The sequence below is a fragment of the Balaenoptera borealis genome, assembly GCF_965194805.1.
Source record: "Balaenoptera borealis genome assembly, chromosome: 8".
In the NCBI taxonomy this organism is placed as follows: Eukaryota; Metazoa; Chordata; class Mammalia; order Artiodactyla; family Balaenopteridae; genus Balaenoptera; species Balaenoptera borealis.
In genome coordinates this window covers 72,461,266-72,476,629 of record NC_138865.1, presented here as the reverse complement: position 1 = coordinate 72,476,629, position 15,364 = coordinate 72,461,266, and the positions used below count along the sequence as shown (strand labels likewise).

Genomic DNA, 15,364 nt, shown 5'->3' with positions numbered 1-15,364 from the left:
CTTAGCTTTTGCTTGTCTGTAAAGCTTTTGGTTTCTCCATCGAATCTGAATGAGATCCTTACTGGGTAGAGTAATCTTGGTTGTAGGTTCTTTCCTTTCATCACTTTAAGTATATCATGCCACTCCCTTCTGGCTTGTAGAGTTTTTGCTGAGAAATCAGCTGTTAACATTATGAGAGTTCCCTTGTATTTTATTTGTCATTTTTCCCTTGCTGCTTTCAATAATTTTTCTTTGTCTTTAATTTTTGCCAATTTGATTACTATGTGTCTCAACATGTTTCCCTTTGGGTTTATCCTGTATGGGACTCTCTGTGCTTCCTGGACTTGGGTGGCTATTTCCTTTCCCATGTTAGGGAAGTTTTCGACTATAATCTCTTCAAATATTTTCTCTGGTCCTTTCTCTCTCTCTTCTCCTTCTGGGACCCCTATAATGTGAATGTTGTTGCGTTTAATCTTGTCCCAGAGGTCTCTTAGGCTGTCTTCATTTCTTTTCATTCTTTTTTCTTTATTCTGTTCCGCAGCAGTGAATTCCACCATTCTGTCTTCCAGGTCACTTATCCGTTCTTCTGCCTTAGTTATTCTGCTATTGATTCTTTCTAGTGTAGTTTTCATTTCAGTTATTGTATTGTTCATCTCTGTTTGTTTTTTCTTTAATTCTTCTAGGTCTTTGTTAAACATTTCTTGCATTTTCTCGATCTTTGCCTCTTTTTTTTTTCCGAGGTCCTGGATCATCTTCACTATCATTATTCTGAATTCTTTTTCTGGAAGATTGCCTATCTCCATTTCATTTAGTTGTTTTTCTGGGGTTTTATCTTGTTCCTTCCTCTGGTACATAACCCTCTGCCTTTTCATCTTGTCTATCTTTCTTTGAATGTGGTTTTTGTTCCACAGGCTGCAGGATTGTAGTTTTTCTTGCTTCTGCTGTCTGCCCTCTGGTGGACGAGGCTATCTAAGAGGCTCGTGAAAGTTTCCCAATGGGAGGGACTGGTGGTGGGTAGAACTCGCTGTTGCTCTGGTAGGCAGAGCTCAGTAAAACTTTAATCCTCTTGTCTGCTGATGTGTGAGGCTGTGTTCCCTCCCTGTTGGTTTTTTGGCCTGAGGCGACCCAACACTGGAGCCTACCTGGGCTCTTTGGTGGGGCTAATGGCGGACTCTGGGAGGGCTCACGCCAAGGAGTACTTCCAAGAACTTCTGCTGCCAGTGTCCTTGTCCCTTGGTGAGCCACAGCTGCCCCCCGCCTCTGCAGGAGACCCTCCAACACTAGCAGGTAGGCCTGGTTCAGTCTCCTATGGGGTCAGTGCTCCTTCCCCTGGGTCCCAATGCGCACACTACTTTGTGTGTGCCCTCCAAGAGTGGAATCTCTGTTTCCCCCAGTCCTGCTGAAGTCCTGCAATCAAATCCCTCTAGCCTTCAAAGTCTGATTCTCTAGGAATTCCTCCTCCCGTTGCCAGACCCCCAGGTTGGGAAGCCTGATGTGTGGCTCAGAACCTTCACTCCAGTGGGTGGACTTCTGTGGTATAAGTGTTCTCCAGTTTGTGAGTCACCCACCCAGCAGCCATGGGATTTGATTTTATTTTGATAGTGCCCCCTCCTACCATCTCATTGCAGCTTCTCCTTTGTCTTTGCATGTGGGGTATCTTTTTTGGTGAGTTCCAGTGTCTTCCTGTTGATGATTGTTCAGCAGTTAGTTGTGATTCCAGTGTTCTCGAAAGAGGGAATTAGAGCATGTCCTTCTACTCCGCCATCTTGAACCCGACTTTTTCAGAGATTATTTTGCAGCTGGTCAGAAGGGCTGTCTCCGCCCCCACCTCATGCTCAACATCTGGGGTTAGCTGTGGGCTCTGGTCTCTTCAGAAATGAACTGCCCGACCTTTGGTTTTCCTCCTGTTATGGTAACTAATCACTGTGACCTGAATTCTGTCACCAGCTGGATGGGTCTCTATTTTATTCTTTTTGATGCTATTGTAAATGGGATCATTTAAAAATTTCCTTTTAAGATAATTTGTGATTAGTGCATAGAAATGCTACTAATTTTTGTAGGTTAGTCTTGTATCCTGTAACTTCACTGAATTTGTAGGTTAGATCTAACAGTTTTTTTGTTTTTTGGTGGAATAATTAGGATTTTCTATATATAAAATCATGTCATCTGCAAATAGAGACAGCTTTACTTCTTCCTTTTGAATTCTCATGCCTTTTATTTCTATTTCTTGCCTGATTGCTCTGGAGAGGACTTTCAGTACCATGTTGAATAGGAGTGGTGAGAGTGGGCACCCTTGTCCTATTCCTGATGTAGAGGAAAAGCTTTAAACCTTTCCTTATCAAGTATGATGTTAGCTGTGGCCTTGTCATATATGGTCTTTATTATGTTGGGGTCCATTTCTTCTATACCTAATTTGTCAAGAATTTTTATCATGAAAGGGTTTAGAATTTTGTGAAATGCATTTTCTCTGTCTATTCAGATGATCATATGATTTGTTTCTTTCATTCTGTTATGGTGATGTGTCTCACTGATTTTGTGTATGTTGAACCGTCTTTCAATACCAGGAGTAAATCCCTCTTGATCATTGTGTATTATCCTTTTAATATGCTGCTGAATTCAGTTTGCTAGTAGTTTGCTGAGAATATTTGCATCTATATTCACCAGGGATATTGGCCTGTAGTTTTCTTTTCTGGTAGTGTCCTTTTCTGGCTTTGGTATCAGGGTGATGCTGACCTCATAAAATGAGTTTGGGAATATTTCCACGTCTTTGATTTTGGGGGGAGAGTTTGAAAAGTATTGGCATCAGTTCCTTAAATGTTGGTAAAATACACCAGTGAAGCCATCTGGACTTGGTCTGGGAAGATCCCAAATGCCGTGGAGCAACTAAGCCCATGTGCCACAACTACTGAGCCTGTGCTCTAGAGCCCGTGAGCCACAACTACTGAGCCTACATGCCATAACTACTGAAGCCCATGCACCTAGAACCCGTGCTCCGCAACAAGAGAAGCTACCGCAATGAGAAGCCCACGCACCAGACCAGGGATCGGACCTGTGTCCCCTGCATTGGCAGGCAGATTCTTAACCACTGCACCACCAGGGAAGCCCTAACATCCTATTTTAAACTGATAAAAACTTAACTTCAATAGAGTTCCTTAACTTTCCAATTTTACTTCTCCTCCCCATCACATTTTAGATCATTAATATTAGATATTTTTTGTATTATATAGCTAACAACAGACTGTTGTAGCTATGGTTATTTTTACATTTGTTCTTTTTTTAAACGTTTTATTTTATATTGGAGTATAGTTGATTAACAATCTTGTGATAGTTTCAGGTGTACAGCAAAGTGGTTCAGTTATACATATACATGTATCTATTTTTCAAATTCTTTTTTCATTTAGGGTGCTACATAATATTGAGCAGAGTCCCCTGTGCTATACAGTAGGTCCTTGTTGGTTTTTACATTTGTTTTTAACTTTTAAATTAAAGTGGTAAGTGAATTACACACCACCATACAATATTATAGAATCTAACTTTGACTATATATTTGCCGTACCAGTGAGTTTTAGGTTGCCTTCTTAAATTTTTATGATTTTAATTAAAGTCCTTTTATTTCAACTTAAAGGACTCCCTTTTAGCATTTCTTATAAGACAGGTATAATGAGTATAAACTCCCTCAGCTTTTGTTTGTTTGGGGAAGTCTTTATCTCTCCTTTATTTCTGAAGGACAGTTTTACTAGGTATAGATTTTTTTGTTCACAGTTTTTTTTCTTCAGTATTTTGAATATATCGTCCCATTATCTCCTGGTCTGAAAAGCTTTTGTGGAGAAATTTGCCAATAATCTTATGGGACTTCCCTTGTATGTAACTCCTCTTCAGAATTCTTTCATTGTCTTTGATTTTTTAAAATTGAAGTATAGTTGCTTTAAAATACAGTGTTTCATGTGTACAGCATAGTGATTCAATATTTATCAGATTATATTCCATTATAGGTAATTACAGATAATGGGTATAGTTTCCTGTGCTATACAGTAAATCCCTGTTGCTTATCTATTTTATATATAGTAGTTTGTATCTGTTTATCCCGTATGCATAATTTGTCCCTCCCCACTTCCTTCTCCCCTTTGGTAACCACAAGTTTGTTTTCTATGTCTGTGACTCTGTTTCTGTTTTGTATATACATTCATTTGTATTATTTTTTAGATTCCACATATAAATGATATCATATGGTCTTTGTCGTTTTCTGTATGACTTACTTGACTAAGCATAATCTTTTGGTCCGTCCATGTTACTACAAATGGCAGTATTTCATTCTTTTTCATGATATATATCTATATCTATCTGTCTATCTCTATCTATCTATCTATCTATCTAATCTCTCACATCTTCTTAATCTAATCATATGTTGATGTGCACTTGGGTTGCTTCCATGTCTTGCCTATTGTAAATAATGCTTCTATGAACATTGGGATGCATGTATATTTTTGAATTAGTGTTTTTGATTTTTCTGGATATATAACCAGGATTGGAATTGCTGGATCATATGGTAATCCTATTTTTAGTTTTCTGAGGAACCTCCATACTGTTTTCCATAGTGGCTGCACCAATTTACATTCCCATCAACAGTGTTCAAGGGTTCTCTTTTCTTCACATCCTTGCCAACATTTGGGAAGTTTGAGAAGGATTGGTGTCAATTCTTTAAGTGTTTGGTCAAATTCACCAGTGAAGCCAGCGAATGAAAGCCTGGACTTTTATTGGGCAGTTTTCGGATACTGATTGAATCTCCTTAGTAATTGGTCTGTTCATATTTTCTGTTTCTTAATGATTCAGTCTTGGTAGGTTGTAGGTTTCTAGAAATTTATCCATTTCTTCTAGGTTGTCAAATTTGTTGGCATACAATTGTTCATACTAGTCTCTTATGATCCTTTGTGTTTCTGTGGTATCAGTTGTAATACCTTTCATTTCCTAGTTTATCTATTTCTTGACTCCTCTTTTTTCTTGGAAAGTTGAACTAAAGGTTTGTCTACTTTGTTTATTGTTTCAGAAAAATCAGCTTTTGGTTTCATTGATCTTTTCTATTGTCTTCCTTGTCTCTATTTTATTCATTTTTTTTTCCTGATCTTTGTTATTGCCTTCTTACTACTAACTTTGGGTTAGTTTTTAATTTTCTAGTTCCTTAAGATGTAAAGTTAGGTTGTTTAAGGTCTTTCTTGTTTCTTTTTTTTAACTAAATTTATTTATTTTTCTATTTATTTTTGGCTGTGCTGGGTCTTCATTGCTGCGCACGGGCTTTCTCTAGTTGCAGTAAGTTGGGGCTACTCTTCGTTGCAGTGTGCAGGCTTCTCATTGTGGTGGCTTCTCTTGTTGCAGAGCACAGGCTCTAGGTGCACAGGCTTCAGTAGTTGTGGCATGTAGGCTCAGTAGTTGTGGCTCGCAGGCTCTAGAGTGCAGGCTCAGTAGTTGTGGTGCACGGGCTTAGTTGCTCTGCAGCCTGTGGGATCTTATTGGACCAGGGCTTGAACCCGTGTCCCCTGCATTGGCAGGCAGATTCTTAACCACTGTGAAACCAGCGAAGTCCCTCTTTCTTGTTTCTTAATGTAGGCATTTATCACTATGAATTTCTCTCTTAGAACCACTTTTGCTGCATGCCATAAGATTTGATATGTTGTATTTCCATTTTCATTTTTCTCTAGATATTTTTTTGATTTCTCTTCATTTCTTCTTTGACCCATTGGTTGTTCAGGAGCATGTTGTGCAATATCCATGTATTTGAGAATTTTCCAGTCTTCTTCTTGTCATTGATTTCTATTTTCATACCATTGTGGTCAGAAGAGATGCATGACTTTTTTCAATCTTCTTAAAATTATTGACTTGTTTTGTGGCAGTCTGTCTAGTCTTATATGTAGTTTAAGTCCAATCTTTCTTTATAGATTTTCTGTCTTTATGATCTACCCATCGATAAAAGTGAGGTGTTGAAGTGCTCTTCTATTATTGTATTGCTGTCTATTTCTCCCTTTAGGTCTGTTAACACATTTTTGCTGGAGACGTATTACGGCCACAGGTGTTTGTTTCTGCAAAAATCCCCCAGTCAATAATGTGTTAATATTTGCTTTATATATTTAGGTAGTCCTATGTTGAGTGCATAAATAGTTACAAATGTTGTATCCTCTTGTTGGATTGACCCCTTTATCATCACATGATAACCTTCTTTGTCTCTTATTACAATCTTTATCTTAAAGTCCATGTTTTTTTCTGATATAAGTATAGCTACCCCAGCTTTCTTTCAGTTTCCATTTGCATGGAATATTTTTCTTTTCATCTTTCACTGTATCCTTAGAGTTGAAGTGAGTCTCTTAAAGGGAGCATATAGTTGGGCCTCATTATCGTTTTTTAATCCATTCAACCATACTACCTCTTTTGACTGGAGAAATCAGGTCATTTACATTTAAAGTAACTGTTGATAGATACAGACTTATTGCCATTTAAAAATTGTTTTCTGGCTGTTTTATATTTCCTTTGTTTCTTTCTTTTGCTCTCTTCTTTTGTGATTTAGTGATTTTCTATAGTGGTATACTTAGATTCGTTTCTCTTTATCATTTGTGTATCTACTGTAAGGTTTTGCTTTGTGGTTACCATGAGACTTACATAAAACATCTAAGAGTTTTAATAGTCTACGTATGTTTTAAAATTAACTGGTTAAAATTTTAAAAAAATTACATACAGTAAAATTCAATTTTTTCTTTTGGTGACCAATTCTATGAGTTTTAACACATATGTAATTTTGTGTAACCACAACCATAATCAAGATAGAGAACAGTTCCTTTGCCCCCAAATTGCCTCATGCTGCCCCTATTTTAGTTGGCAATCACTGACCTGTTCTCTAACCCCATCATTTTGCCTTTTCTAGAATGTCATATATATGAATTCATTCAGTAAGTGACCTGTAGAGTCTAGCTTCTTTCACTCAGCATAATGCCTTTTAGATTCATCCATATTTTTGAGTGTGTCAATAGTTCTTTTTTTTTTTTTGTAAGTTTCTTTTTTTTTTAAATTAATTTATTTTTGGCTGTTTTGGGTCTTCGTTTCTGTGCGAGGGCTTTCTCTAGTTGCGGCAAGTGGGGGCCACTCTTCATCGCGGTGCGTGGGCCTCTCACTGTCGTGGCCTCTCTTGTTGGGAGCACAGGCTCCAGACGCGCAGGCTCAGTAGTTGTGGCTCACGGGCTCAGTTGCTCCGCGGCATGTGGGATCTTCCCAGACCAGGGCTCGAACCCGTGTCCCCTGCATTGGCAGGCAGATTCTCAACCACTGTGCCACCAGGGAAGCCCCAATAGTTCTTTTCTTTTTATTGCTACGTATCATTTCATTGTATGAATGAACCACAGTTTGTTTATCCATTCACCCATTGTGGGACATTTGGGTTGTTTTCAGTTTTTGGTGAATGTTAATAAAGCTGTTATAAGCATTCATGTACAAGTGTTTATGCAAATGTAAGTTTTCAATTTTCTAAGGTAAATACCAGGAGTTGAATTGCTGTGTCATATGATAAGGGTATGTTTAACTTTATTAGAAACTGACACATTTTTCCCTAGTGGCTGTACCATTTTGCATTCCCAACAGCAAAGTATGGCAGTTAGAATTGCTTTGCATTCTCATCAACACTTGGTATTGTCAATTACAAAAATGTAGCCATTTTAATATATGTGTAGTAGCATGTCATTATAGGTTTTAAAAAATAATAATTAATTAATTTATTTTTGGCTGTGTTGGGTCTTTGTTTCTTGCGAGGGCTTTCTCTAGTTGCGGCAAGTGGGGGCCACTCTTCATCACGGTGTGTGGGCCTCTCACTATCGCGGCCTCTCTTGTTGTGGAGCACAGGCTCCAGACGCGCAGGCTCAGTAGTTGTGGCTCACGGGCCTAGTTGCTCCGCAGCATGTGGGATCTTCCCAGACCAGGGATCAAACCCGTGTCCCCTGCGTTGGCAGGCAGATTCTCAACTACTGCGCCACCAGGGAAGCCCGTTAGTATAGTTTTAATTTGCATTTCCCTAATGACTGATGATGTTGAGCATCTTTTCTTGTTCTTATTTGCCAACCATATATTTTCTTTGAAGTGTCTGTTTAAATCTTTTGCTCATTTCTTTTTCAGTTTTAATAAACTTCTTTGAAAATAATATCAGATTTACAGAAAATTTGCAAAGACAGAACAGAGTTTCTTTCTTTTTCTTCTTCTTTTTTTTAATTGGGGTATAGTTGTACAGTGTTAGTTTCTACTGTACAGCAAAATGAAGTAGAGTTCCCTGTGCTATACAGCATGTTCTCATTAGTTATTATTTTATACATATTAGTGTATATATGTCAATCCCAATCTCCCAATTCATCCCACTCCCCCTTCCCCTACCTTGGTGTCCATACGTTTGTTCTCTACATATGTGTGTCTATTTCTTCCTTGCAAACTGGTTCATCTGTACCATTTTTCTAGATTCCACATATATGCGTTAATAAACGGTATTTGTTTTTCTCTTTTTGACTTGCTTCACTCTGTATGACAGTCTCTAGGTCCATCCACGTCTCTACAAATGACCTAATTTTGTTCCTTTTTATGGCTGAGTAATATTCCATTGTGTGTATATTCCACATCTTTATCCATTCATCTGTCAGTGGACATTTAGGTTGCTTCCATGACCTGGCTATTGTAAATAGTGCTGCAATGAACATTGGGGTGAATGTGTCTTTTTGAATTATGGTTTCTCTGGGTATATGCCCAGTAGTGGGATTTCTGAGTCATATGGTAATTCTATTTTTAGTGTTTTAAGGCACCTCCATACTGTTCTCCATAGTGGCTATATCAATCTACATTCCCACCAACAGTGCAAGAGGGTTCCCTTTTCTCCACACCCTCTCCAGCATTTATTGTTTGTATATTTTCTGATGATACCCATTCTAACCAGTGTGAGGTGATACCTCATTGTAGTTTTGATTTGCATTTCTCTAGTAGTTAGTGATGTTTAGCATCTTTTCATGTGCCTCTTGGCCATCTGTATGTCTTCTTTGGAGAAATGTCTATTTAGGTCTTCTGCCCATTTTTGGATTGGGTTCTTTGTTTTTTTGATATTGAGCTGCATGAGCTCTTTGTATATTTTGGAGATTAATCCTTTGTCCGTTGATTCGTTTCCCAATAGTTTCTTCCATGCTGAGGGTTGTCTTTTCGTGTTGTTTATGGTTTCCTTTGCTGTGCAAAAGCTTTGAAGTTTCATTAGATCCCATTTGTTTATTTTTGCTTTTATTTCCATTTCTCTAGGAGGTGGATCAAAAAGGATCTTGCTGTGGTTTATGTCAAAGAGTGTTCTTCCTATGTTTTCCTCTAAGAGTTTATAGTGTCTGGTCTAACATTTAGGTCTTTAATCCATTTTGAGTTTACTTTTGTGTATAGTGTTAGGGAGTATTCTAATTTCATTCTTTTACATGTAGCTGTCCAGTTTTCCCAGCACCACATATGGCTTGTGGGATCTTACGTCTCCAACCAGGGATCAAACCCGGGCCGTGGCAGTGAAAATGCCGAGTCCTAACCACTGGACTGCCAGGGCATTCCCTAGAACAGAGTTTCTATATACCACTTACCCAGTTTCTCTTGAGTCATACTTACATAAGATGCTAATATTATTTTTTCCAAACTCAGTGTTGTCTTTTGTACAATACTATTAACTAAATTTCAGACTTTATTCAGATTTCACCAGTTGTTGTTTTTTTCCTGTTAATAACCTTCCCCACCTCTACCCCTTTGCCCCCTGCTCCAGGCTCAGATCCAGTATACCTAGAGTTAATTTTCTGTCCTTATTTTATAAGTCTTTTGGGTATCTTTACCTTCTTGGAGAAGTTGTGTCTAGAGCCATCTGACCTACTCCAATCTGGAGTGATTTATTTATAGATCTCCTCCATTGTTGCCATGTTGGGATTTCCCTTTATGTTCATCCTGGGGATTCCTTTCACCTTCCTCTTGGGTTGGATCTCTTGATTTCTGGATCCAATGGCTTTCTATTTCATGGCTTTCTATTTCTTGGTTTACTATCTCATTTTGTTTAAACACATCTTTTGGGAGTTTCTAGATAAAGGGAAGATGGAAATGATTTTTGCATAGATAATTTTATTCTACCCTCACTTTTAATTGGTTTTCCAGGGTGTGATGATTAATTTTATGTATCAAATTGGCTAGGGTAGAGCACCCAGTTATTTTATCAAAAACTAATATAGGTATTGCTGTGAAAATATTTTATAGATGTAATTGAGGTCTTTAATCAGTTGACTTTAAGTAAAGGAGATTACCCTCAATAATATGGGCGGGCCTGATCCAATCAAGTGAAGGCCTTATAGCAAAAACTGAAGTTTCCTCAAAAAGAAGAAATTCTGCCTCAGGATTGCTCTATTAACCCATGCCTGAGTTTCCAGCCTGCCCTGTGAATTTCAGAATTGTCTTTTCCCACAGTTGTGTGAGCCCGTTTCTTAAAATAAATCTGTTATCCATGTCTATGTCTCTACTATTCTATTTCTCTAGAGAACACTGACTAATACACAGGGTATAGAATTATAGGTTAGCAATACATTTCTCTCAGAATCTTGAAGGCACAGTTCCATTGGTTTCTAGCTACCAGTATGCTGTTGAGAAATTTGATACAATTTTGACCCTTGAGCCTTTATAAAAATTAATTTTACTCTGAAAGCTTGTAGAATCTTGTCATCATCCTTGGTGGTCTGAAATTGCATGGTAAGGTTCATTTTCATCCATTGTTCTGGGTGCTCAGAGTCCCTTTCAATCTGGAAACTCACATCCTTTAGCTCTGGGAAATTTTCCTGACATTTGTTTGAGGCTTTTCTTACATCCATTGTCTAATTTTCTCTTTCTGGAAGTCCTATTATTTGTATATTGGATCTAGTGGAATGGTCTTCAAGTTTTCTTATTCCATTTCACCTATTTTTAATCTTTTTGGGATGTATCTTGAACCTTATTTCCTAATCACTCTCTCAAGTAGATCCTAATTTCTGCCATCATGCTTTTAATTTCCAAGAGCTCTTTTATGTTTTCAGAATGTTCATTCTTTTTCCATATATTTATTTAATCACCTAAAAACTAAAATATATATTGAAATCCTTATCTGTCTGCCCCAAACAATGAATATTATAAATTATCATTTTCTTTGTTATAAAACTGAAAACAGAAAGTTAAATTCGTATGATTTCTGGAATATTTTGGTCCATAAAATTTAGCAATGCAAATGCACTGCACAAAAATTTTGAATGCTACAGTTTAATTTTTGTTTCATGCATAAGAAAATTAAGTTAAATAAAACAAATTAAAAGAAAATTCTGTTAAGTATTGATATCCCTAGTTAGTAAGTATTTACTAACAGACTAAATAAATGCTTCTGTGATGCTTACATTATGGAAATGCCTTGTTTTGTTTGGTGAAGCATAACACATGTCCTTGAATGTGTTTTCAATGCATAGATGCTATTCTTACTGATTATTTTTGCATTTAATTCCATCTACTTATGCAAACGTTTGGGTATGCTATCTCATTTTTCTTAACTGCTACACTAATCCTAGTTAATCCTAGATCTTTTTCCATGGGTTTATTAACATGCCGAGATGTATCAGTTCAATATGTAATCTTGTAATTTTAACAACTACTGTTTTCATACTTTCTTATTCTCATTTAACACATGCAGCTCTAAGTTCTTATATAAACTGCAACTATCTTTTTTTGTTTCCTACTTTTTCCCTGCATAAATCTCTCCCTTTGTCACAGTGCTCTTTTTTTTTTGTCTGCATAGAACCTTCATATATGAGGTTATATAACATATATAGGTTATATACATATGTAGGTTGGTACATATACAAGGTTATATAGTATAGTAGTTAGAAGTGTGGGCTCTTAAAGTTGGCTAGACTCCCTGCATTTATTTATTAATTAAAATTTTTATTGGAGTATAATTGATTTACAATGTTGTGTTTGTTAGTTTCAGGTATACAGCAAAGTGAATCAGCCATACATATACACATATCCAATTTTTAATTTTTTTAATTAATAATTTTTTGGGGTGCTTTATACATTCTATTATTTATATATAATATAGGTTATTAAATTATGTTTGCTCAAGACCACTGTGCCTATTAAATGATATACTGTATGTAAAGAAGCTAGAACATAAAAAATTAGTATGGGTTCTTATAAGGTTAGAAAGGGGGAGAGGAAGAATTGGTCATCTGCATTCCTTTTTTTCATTTTCTAACTTGATGTGTATCACCTCCACATTCTTGTCCCCAAAGTTTTCAAAAATACTAACTCCAACATGATGTAAAGGATATCTACTCTTTTTTAGATTCTTTTCCCATATAAGCCATTACAGAGTATTGAGTAGTTTCCTGTGCTATAAAGTAGGTCCTTATTAGTTATCTATTTTATGTATAGTAGTATGTATGTCAATCCCAATTTCCCAATTTATCCCTCCCCCCACTTACCCACTGGTAACCGTAAGTTTGTTTGCTACATCTGTGACTCTATTTCTGTTTTGTAAATAAGTTCATTTGTACCCTTTTTTTAGATTCCACATATAAGTGATATCAGATGATATTTGTCTTTCTCTATCTGACTGACTTCACTCAGTCTGACAATCTCTAGGTCCATTCATGTTGCTGCAAATGGCATTATTTTGTTCTTTTTTATGGATGAGTAATATTCTATTGTATATATATACCACATCTTTATCCATTCCTCTGTTGATGGACATTTAGGTTGCTTCCATGTCCTGGCTATTGTAAATAGTGCTGCAGTGAACATTGGGGTGCATATATCTTTTCGAATTATGATTTTCTTCAGGTATATGCTGAGGAGTGGGACTGCAGGGACATATGGTAGTTCTATTTTTAGTTTTTAAAGGAACCTCCATACGGTTCTCCATAGTGGCTATACCAATTTACATTCCCACCAACAGTGTAGGAGGGTTCCCTTTTCTCCACACTCTCTCCAGCATTTCTTGTTTGTAGATTTAAAAAAAAATTTTTTTAAGTATTTAAAAAAAAATTTATTTATTTTTGGCTGCGTTGGGTCTTCGTTGCTGCGTGTGGGCTTTCTCTAGTTGCGGTCTCCATAGAGTGGGGGCTACTCTTTGTTGCGGTGCACAGGCTTCTCATTGCTGTGGCTTTTCTTGTTGCAGAGCACGGTCTCTAGGCACACAGGCTTCAGTAGTTGTGGTTTGCGGGCTCTAGAGTGCAGGCTCAGTAGTTGCGGCGCACGGGCTTAGTTGCTCCATGGCATGTGGGATCTTCCTGGACCAGGGCTTGATCTCGTGTCCCCTGCATTGGCAGGTGGATTCTTAACCACTGTACCACCAGGGAAGCCCTGTAGATTTTTTTGATGATGGCCATTCTGACTGGTGTGAGGTGATACCTCATTGCAGTTTTGATTTGCATTTCTCTAATGATTACTGATGTTGAGCATCTTTTGATGTGCTTTTTGGCCATCTGTAAAATGTTCATTTTTGTCACAGCATCCTGATCATGCTTCATGGATGCTGTATAATTTATTATCTTTGAAGATGTATAGTAATTTTTGTTTTGAAGTTTACTTCTTGCAGTCCTTGTTTACCCCAGCGGCAATTTTCTGTTTGTATATTTCAGTCTCATTTTAGAGAATTTCCTTAGATGTCTTGTGATATTTGGTTGGCTGTGCATTGAGTGGGCACTAAAATGTGAGTGAGCACTGGGTGTGGGGGGTGTAGTGGAACTTCACTGTAGGGTGCCTTGGCTGAGTCAGTTGTTGGGGAAATCTCCAGTGTTATTACCTTTAAACTTTCCCCCTTGGTAAGGTAACTATATAATTTGTGGTAAAAAATGGAACATCTTTGAGAGTGAAAGTATATACTGTTATTACACCTGAGTGTCCAGCATAAACTCAGACTATCTTAGGCAAATTAGCGTATGGTCATCTACTTCCTGGTAGTGATATTTTTTTCAGAGAAAATTCTTCCACACCCAGTATGGGTGCTAGAAGTCAAGCTGTCTGCATCTAGGAACTGTGTGGAGGAAGAGGTCTAGGGACTCATTATTTATCTTTCAGTGCACACGCTTATGGCCCCAAATTATAAACTACCCAAATGTCAATCAGCAATAGAGTAGAAAATTGTGGGATAATCATACAGTGGAATACTACTCAGCAATGAAAAAGAATGTGCTTTCGCTGTATGCAATGAAATGAATGGTTCTCATACAGTGTTGAACAACAATAACACCAAAAAGCCAGATAAAGAGGACATACTCTATTACTCTATATGAAGTTCAAGAACTGGCAAAACTAATCCATGATGATAGAAGTAATAATAATGGTTACCTTTGGGGCATTGATGGGGAGGCATCAATCCTACCAATGGTATTGATGGGGAGCGGGCATGAAAGAGCCTGTAGGTTAGCTGGAAATATTCTATCTCTTGTTCTAGGTGCTGCTTACAAGGGTGTGTGTATATATGTAAAAAATCATTGAATCATACAATTAATAGTTGTGCACTCTATTATATTTAAGTTATACCTCAATTTTTAAACAAAGGTACAGAGTGTTGAGGTTTTGTGAGACAGGTGAGTTGACCACAGACTGGCCAAGGGTGATGGTGGTGTGGGGGAGAGAGGATTGGGCATTATGGACAGCTTCATGGCATTGAAATAGCATTTGAGTTAAGCCTTAAAATAGTGGTTCTCAACAGTTCTTGGGTCAAAGTCACTGTGAATTTGATGGAAATTATTGTCTTTCTCGTCATGAAAAAAGCCCCTGTATACACAAAGGCAGACCCAACTTGTGTGTATTATTTCATGGTCCTATTAATATCCATCTGTGACCCTCCTAAGAATCAATGGGTCCTGGGCTTAAGGACCCCTGCTTAGATAAATGGATACAAATGGGAGGGGGAAGAGTAGGATTACAGCTAAGTAAACCCCTATAGTAAGATCGGGCATCTGCCAGCACATATGGATACCAGGCAGAGAGAGGCAAAGAATCCTCCACAATCCACTTCAGTAAAATTTCCCATTGACAGCCCAACCCAGGATAAATTCCCAGCACCAACTCTGCAGATGAAATTAATACTTATATTGAGTAACCATGGCTCCAAGCTGTATTTACAAAAGCTAATATTATGTTTGCTTATGAGAATCAGCTTGCTTTAACTTGAAGTATTTTACACTGAGCATCTTACTCATCAGGAATGTCTTTTTGCTTTCTAATGATTTTTTCTGCAGTGTATGATTATGCAGCCTCTTAACCTTCTGCTGCTTGGGACACTCATATGATACTGTAGATGTATTAACCGCTTAAATATTCATTGCCCCTCTCTGCTGAGTCTATT

General features: G+C 37.5%; 1 long non-coding RNA gene across 4 annotated transcripts in view; it reads left to right on the top strand.

Moving 5' to 3' along the window:
• The window catches only part of LOC309634108, a 141,246-nt gene that overhangs the window by 90,551 nt on the left and 35,331 nt on the right, over nucleotides 1-15,364 (top strand). The window lies entirely within an intron of this gene.